We start from the raw sequence: 8,791 nt of genomic DNA on the forward strand, positions 1-8,791 counted from the left end.
TTCAAAAAGATAGAAATGGAGGGAAAACTTCCAAAGTCCTTCTATGAAGCCAGCATCACTCTAATACCAAAACCAGGTAAAGATACAACCAAAAGAGAAAGCTATAGACCCATATCCTTAATGAACATAGATGCAAAAATTCTCAACAAAATACTTGCCAACCGCATACAGACACACATCAAAAAGATCATCCACCATGATCAAGTCAACTATTCCGGATATGCTGGGATGGTTCAATATATGCAAGCCAATAAACGTCATAATAACATAAGTGGACTCAAAGATAAAAACCACATGGTCATCTCAATAGATGCAGACAAGGCCTTTGACAAAATTCAGCATGCATTATGCTCAAAGCCCCAAGGGAACTGGACTGGAGGGAACAACATAATTAAAGCTATATACAATAAACTCATGGCCAACATCATTCTACATGGAGAAAAACTGGAAACATTCCCATTAAAATCAAGAACCAGACAAAGATGTCCACTATCTCCACTCCTTTTTAATATAGTGCTTGAAACTCTTGCTAGAGAAATAAGAGCAGGAAATTAAAGGAGTACTAACTGGAATAGAAGAGATCAAATTATCCCTTTTTGAAGATGATATATTATATCTTAGAAATACCAAAAATTTCACCAGAAAACTCCTAGAAATGATCAACACTTGCAGGACATAAAATTAATCTACAAAAATCAATAGCCATAGAAAAAAGTACATGGAAACCCTCCCATTTACAATATCCTCAAAAAACAAAATCTCAGAATAAGCCAGACAAAGGCATTAAAGACTTCTATAATGAAAATTTTAAATCGTTAAAGAAAGATATTGAGGAATACACCAGAAGATGAAAGGATCTGCCATGCTCATGGATTGGAAGAATTAATATTATGAAAATGGTCAATCTACCAAAAGCCATCTATATATTCAATGCAATGCCAGCCAAAATCCCCATGACATTTTTCACAGAATTAGAAAAAAATCCTTAAGTTCATATGGAAGTACAAAAGACCCTGGATAGCCAAAACAATCCTGAGCATAAAGAGCAATGCTGGAGAATTAGTATAACTATACTACAGAGCTATATTCATAAAACAGCATGGTTTTGGAACAAAAATAGACCCATAGACCAATGGAACATAATTGAAGATCTAAACATGAGTACATGAATTTCAGCCATCTGATATCTGACAAAGGAGCCAAGAACATTCATTGAAGGAAAGACAACATCTTCAGCAAATGGTGCTGGAAAACTGGATCTCTACCTATAGAAGAATGAAACTAGAACCTAATCTTTCAGCTTGCACAAAAGTCAACTCCAAATGGATCAAAGACCTCAAATCTGAAACCTGAAACTCTGAAAATGTTAGAAGAAACATTGGAAATAACCTACAAGATACAGGTGTAGGAAAGGACTTTCTAAATCAGACATCAATTGCTCAGGAACTAAGGTTAAGAATCAATAAGTGGGACCTCATTAAACTAAAAAGTTTCTGTACAGGAAAAGAAACTACCAAGGAAGTGAAGAGAAAATTCACAGAGTGGGAGAAAAATCTTCACCAGTGACACATCAGGGTGAACATCCTGAATATATAAAGAACTAAAAGAGCAAAGAATCAAAAAATCAATTAAAAGATGGGCTAAGGATCTGAACAGAGAGTTCTCAAAAGAAGAAATAAAGATGGCCAAGAAGCATCTTAAAAGGTGTTCAACATTGTTAGTAATTAGGAAAATGCAAATTAAAACCACTTTAAGATTTCATCTTACCCAGGCAGATTAACTAAGATCAAGAGATCAAATGATGCCAAATGCTGGAGAGGATGTGGGGAAATGGGAACACTCATCCACTGCTGGTGGGATTGTAAACTCATGCAACCCCTATGGAAAAAAGTATGAAGAACTCTTAAAAAACTAAAAATGAACCTACCATTTAACCTGGTTATACCACTCCTTGACATATACCCAAAAGACTCATCCTATTCCAGAGACACTTGTACATCCAAGTTTGTTGCTGGTCTTTTCACAATAGCTAGGAGATGGATGCAACCTAAGTGTCCCTCAACTGATGAGTGGATAATGAAAATGTGGTTCATTTATACGATGGAGTTCTACTCAGTGGTATAGAAAGACAAAATCATGAAATTTGAAGGTAAATGGATAGAACTAGAAGCTGTTACATTAAATGAGATAACACAGACTCAGAAAAACAAATGACATATGTTTTCCCTCATATGTGAATCCTAGCACCAAATCCTTATATGTGAGTATGAATCCAGCGGTAACTGCAGGAACCAGAATAATGAAAAGGAACCAGAGAAGTAAATGGAAAGAACCCGAGAAAGAAGAACAGTAGGAAACAGGTGTTACTAAGGGAGAAATGGATAAAAATGTGGCTATTTAAATGGAAGGGGAGAGGGAGGGTTATACAAGGAAACTTGGAGATAAAGGAAAAGCAGGAGCTCAAGAGAGATGGGACCATAGGAGACTGATATTAATAAGACAGAAATTGGAAATAGGGACACTTTAAATGGGTAAACCATGTTGGAAGGGTTAAACAGGGAGAGAGAGAAGAGAGATAATTCTTAGCTAGTTTTAAAAAAGAACAGAGGGAATCATATTAGTTCAACAATCTAACAACAAATTACATATATGGTATGTCTACATAAATCCATGTGCATAGCTAAAGGCTACACAACAAGAAACAGTGCCAGACAGGAGAAACCTTCCATGAGTTGTTAGCCAGGGCAGTCTAAGAGACTCCCCAAATTACACAGGCTATTGTCACAGCCTTTGATGGCCTCCCAGAACTTGAATGCAAGGCCCTACTGCTGAAGACAGAACATACTTTGGACACAGGATTTGGAGCAACAGAGCTACAACTGACCTGACATCATTTTCCCTGAAGGCTAGCTCTCATAGCTTTGGAGAGCACTATGAAGGTGCTAAGAACAAACATCAATTGATGGTCCAACACCATCTTCAAGACCAAATAACCACATCAGTGCCTGGCATAGCATATGACATTGGTGCAGTAGTGGCACTTTCATCTTGAGGGCAATCAACAGCTACCTAATTGGACTAAAAGCCCACTCAATGGGAGGAAACTCAAGTGTGGTAATGTAAACATAAACAAATACACATGGCTGAAGAGGTCATAGATCTTAGAGAAAAACCCCAAGACTGTCACATCCTTAGACTAATGTAATTTCTTGCTATGTGTAAAATATCTATCCTTACATTTACAGATAAATATTCCACTCACCACTCATCAAAGAAGCTTATTTTGCACCAGTTGGAGACTATTACCAAGTACTACCACTGGTCACACACAGACATTGTCTAGGAATTGTCCAGGCATAAACGACATAAAAATCCAACCTCTACATCTTATGTGCATGGAACATAGAACAAGGGTAATGAAGATGACATTTCTCATTAATGAAGACCCTTCATGCAACAGAGGGACAGGAATACAAAAGGTTACAAATGGCCAAAATGTAGAGATTAAGAATGCAGATTGCTAGTCTGTGGACAGGACTCCTACATTAAACTTCACTCACCCAGGGCTCAGGGACCATTGTGGAAGTGGGGGTGGAAAGATTGTAAAAGCCAGGGAGGAGGTGCACAATCATATGGAAACAGAGTCCTACAAACTCCTGGGACCCTGCTCATATGATTCTATGACAATGGTGTCAGCTTACAAAAGTCCCATGCAAACTCAGGCAGACAAAAACCCAGCATAGAAATGAAGAGCAGACCCCAATCTTAGCTGAGGAAACATTGGCAGCTGATTACTGCTGGGTGAGGGAAGAGCTGATTTTCCTAAAGCAAGGGACGCTAGATAGGCTGACAAGACCTCAGTGGATGAACTTGTATAGGGGAACGTCTGACACATTGAGCCTTAACACGGATGACAGAGTATATGGGTTCCAGTGGAGGGGCTATGGGAGAATTCTGGTGGGATGGGAGTTTAAAGATGGTTAAAATTCTTTGAGACATTCTGTATAAAATACACAACAATTCAATAAAATTTGCAAAAAAAAAGCCAAGCAGAAAGATAAATTGCCTGATAGAATAATGCTCCTCAGAAAAATTGCACTTAAAATTGAGGAAAGTTGACACATAACTGTAAAACAAAATGATATTATGTTGATGTTGGGACTATATTCTCTATTATAAACTTTACCTGGGACTGGAGACATTGCTCAGTGGTTAAAACTGTAGCTGCTCTTGCAGAGGACTCAGGTTCAATTCCCAGCACCCACATGGTGGCTTACAACCACCTATAACTCTAGTTCCAGGGAATCAGACACACCTTCTGACTTCCATAGACATTCCATGAAATGTGAGCACTTACTACATGAAGGCAATACACTCATACACAAAAAATAAAATAAAGATAATAAATAAAATATTTCAAATTTGACCAACCATCAGAATTTCTTTTTCTGCATAACAAAAATGTTTCAGTTGTAGCGGCACACCTGTCCAGCTTTGTGTTTCTCTTAGGCATTTCTGTTCTCTGCGTCTTCTTGCTAGTAGTATGATTTTATGTTGTTAATCTGTTGAGAAGGGATCTTACTTGCAAATGGGACACGACTATTAAGTGGGGACCTGACTGACTCTCTAGAACGCCCATAAGGCAAAGCAGCCTTAGCCTGTAATTTGATGATGACATATTGTCTTAGTCTTCTCTATTAATAACTGTTATAAGAAAATGTCATAAACCAGGTGACTCATATCAGAAATCTGTTTTTTTCACAGTTCTAAAGTGTAAGAAGTTCAAGGTCAGAGCACTGGAAAATCAGATATTGGATAAGAGACTGCATTCTGGTTCATAGAGGGCTATTCTTTTACTGTGACCTCATAGAATAAAAAGGTGAAGGCTTTTTCTTTGCTCGCTATTATTTTTAATTTTTATTTTTACTTGAAAAATTAAAAAGAATTGTCCTCTTTTATAAAGGAACTAATCTAATTCATTGGAGATCTATCTACCCTTGTGACCTCATTACCACCCAAAGACCTTTCCTTCTAATGCCATCATTTTCTAGGTTATGACTTCAAAGATGATTTTTTTAGGACACAAACATTTGAACCACACCACAGACATTACTATCAGATGGTTCTCCAGGTGACCTTGAACTGACTTTGTCCTCCCACACCTTCTTTCTTATAGTTCTTAAAAATATCTAGAATGTCTTAGGACTGTAGTGTCCTGTTGTAGGGAAATAACAGCTTGAAATATTTCAGATATTGTTACTGTCCCTCCTAAGAATCATAGCATGTTGAGTTAGGGACACTTTGATCCTCTCTTATTTGGAACTGGGGTGTCCTCCCATGCTTTATTCCAGTGATTGACACAACTCTAGAAGTATATAAACATAGCTCAGGGCCTGTCAGCTCTGTTGCAAAGCAGTGGACACTTGAGCCTGGGTGTGGTGGGCCTGGATCCCAGACTTCTTTTGTTCCTGCTACTCATCTGTAAGCAATTAATTCACTTAGGAAGATATACTAAGATAGTTTTGTAAGTCTTGACTGATCCAGTGACCACTTTATTGAAACTGGCCCAATATGCTCTAGGAAGCTTTGGAAGACTGTACTCCACTTGCCCAGTTATAGAAAAACCTCATTATACTTCATGTTGGCCTTTGAAACATCTCTGACCAACCCTCAGAAAGAAAAAATAGTCATGACCACTGCTTTCAATAAGATTTAAGGGCTGTTGTCAATATTGTATTTTCTCACATCTCTGTAAACTTCAATTCTAACATTATTTCATTCTCAGTCATGGAAATAGCTGCTCACTTGACAGTGGGAGATCTATTCTCAGTATTCTTCAGAATGGCTTTGTACTCAAATTATTTTATCTATTTGCATTCACTTGGGAGAATCAACAATACACATTGACAGTTATTTTCTAAAAGTTTACAGCAGCATCCTGTTACTTATCACAATTACATAATCATGCTAGAGGAAGCATGCATAAAGACATACAGTTTCCTTAGGACTCATAGAAAATTAATAAAAGCAAACCAAAACAAAACAAAACCCCCAAATCAAGGTCCAGGGATTTAGCTGTGTAAGCCTGACAACCTGAGTTTGATTCTTGCTAAATGTTGGTGCCGGTTGTGGGTGGTGGGAGGATTGGTGTTCATATGTCTAATCCTAACATTTCTACCAAAGGATGGGAAGTGGAGGCAGGACAATTACCTGGAAGCTTGAGGCCAGCTAGCCTGGAGTACACAGCATGGCAGAAACTACAGGAGAGCCCATACCTCACCAAGGTGGAAGGAGAGAACCAGTTCCTGCACGTTGTCCTCTGACCCCCACATGTGCTCTATGACATACACGTGCCCCCCACAATAATATGTACAAAATTAAAAAAAAAACCCACAATCTAAAATGAAACAAAAAAAATCAACATTTTATGCATAACCTGTAGCTATATAAAAAAATGATGTTTTTTTGTGAACTCTTAGGTTAGACTTGTGCAAAATTTCTCCAGTATTGTCTCTTTGTTAATAATGTAGTATATAAGTAATACCTACAAAGTTTTTAAAGCTATAAATCAGTTTATACGAACCAAATAGATTGTGTGGGTCATGATACCACAGAAAATAATACAGTCTCCTTGTCCTCACAGGTGAAAATTCATTTGTGATTTTCCCTAGTCAATTTCCAATGTGGAGGTTCTGTAGGTCTCATATAATCAAGTAGGCATTGAGTATGTGATATCTTTTGAACTGCATGACCTAATAAAAGCTGTCACAAATGAACCCTTGACCTGGACAAACACTTGAGACTGTCCTCTGTTACTTAGACATCATCATAAACATTGCTTTTGCTGGTACATGACAGTGGAATAAACTTTAGGGATTTAACCCAGTAAGATAATAAATTATATAAAGATATCCCACCAAGGCAGCTATGAATATTTTCTTACTATTGTCTTGTAGAAGATCTTCCTATACCTGAACACTAATAAAGGGACTTCATACTTCAGTAATATCCATGTATTTTTATTGATAGTGAGTGGTATTTTAACCCATTTTACTGCATAAGAGATTCTTAAGGCTTCAACTGTCTCCCAGCGGCACTACTGACTCTCAAAATTGAAACTTGCAAAACTGTCCAAGAAACTTCATTTGTTGTGGCCAGATTTCGTGCTTAGCTTTCATAACTACTCTAACAGGAAGTCATACAGAACCTATGTATGAGTTGTTCACAAGTTTCCTACTAGGAATCTCATTCATTATTTGTAACTTTTTGAAAGGTTGATATGGTCAAATATTGAAGAATTTAACACAGTATCTAGTTAAAAATGAGGGATTTTTTTTTCCCCAAAAGTGAATCACAGGAATGCCCTTTTCAGTCTTAAGACTTGATTTACTAAAAAATAATAGCAGTATAATACAACTCTTGAAATTCCTTAGAAGGAGGTTTGTCAGGTACTGTCAACCATAAACACTGTCACAAAACTCCAGGGAATTGACTTTAGGCCCATGTCTCTCAGTCAAAAAGGCATCTTAATGTGTTTTCTAAACTTCCATGGCAACAGGAGATTAAAAGCTGAGACTCTATTCAGTTTCTCCAGAAGCAGTTGGCATTGTAAAGGAGCTCAAGCATCAGACTTTTAGTTGTGGAAGGGCTTACATCCAAGATCCTGGGATCAAAACTCCTTTTGCCAACAGCCACATCTTTGTTTTTTCTCTTTATTCTCTTGTGGTGGCAGTATGTGTGTCTGTTAACTTAAGGCCTTTGGTTGTTACACTGAGTTTCTCAAACTTGTTTTCCTTATCTTGTTACTCTGGGGAACATAAACCGTGTTAAGCAACCTTAATGAAACCAAACTTCCCTTCACTACAGACTGAAGGCACAGGTAAGTTCTGTTCTAAATTATTTCAGCTAAGAGGCAACACCCAAGGTCCTCCAGTAATTATCACATTAATTGCTGTTTCCATAGCATTTGTAGGATTCTGTTTCAGACAGCCATTCACCCAACTAATTATTTAAGTGTAAATTTAAAGAGAAAACCATGAGAATCCACCATGGCATGAGTGAGTCTGGAACCACACCCGATATGAATGGAGCAATGTAGAGAACAAACCAAGGCACAGTTAGAGAGAGAGAGAGAGAGAGAGAGAGAGAGAGAGAGAGAGAGAGAAAGAGAAAGAGAAAGAGAGACAGAGATTGTTTCCCTATTGACCAGCAGCAGGGTCTGCAAGAGACTTCAGCTGTGTATTTTCCACTGTGTGATTCTCATGTCCTTGCCCATAGACCTGTTCCTCCCTACTCCTTCTTACATAGGATCTTTGCTGCTAGTAATTTCTCTCTACCTATTTAGTTTACAAAAAAAACAAAACAAAACAAAAAAAAAAACTGACCAATGACTACTGCCCTTCGAGAACAATTCCTCCTTGAAAAACCCAGCAAACAAAATCACATTTTCTACTTCTCATTTCCCACATTTTGATGGACCTTTTAGCTTGATAACAGAATAACTGTCCAAAAGAGCCTTCAACAATGATGTAAACAGCTTTGTGTGTCCAACTCGTGCTCTTGAATGTTGGAAACATGGCTAGTCTAACTGGAGAATGGAGCTGTTCTTGGTAGTCAGCCTCCTCAGGACCCTGTTGATTTCTGTCAGTTTCTTCCTCGCTGTATTAGTCAGGGTTCTCCAAAGAAACAGAACCAGTAGAATGAATATGTATGAAGATTTATCAGCTTAGCTCACAGGATAGAGTCCGAGTAGTCCAACAATGGCTGCACCACACTGGAGAGGCTGAGAATC

The sequence above is a fragment of the Nannospalax galili genome, unplaced genomic scaffold, assembly GCF_000622305.1.
Source record: "Nannospalax galili isolate Female #2095 unplaced genomic scaffold, S.galili_v1.0 scaffold918, whole genome shotgun sequence".
Taxonomy (NCBI): Eukaryota; Metazoa; Chordata; class Mammalia; order Rodentia; family Spalacidae; genus Nannospalax; species Nannospalax galili.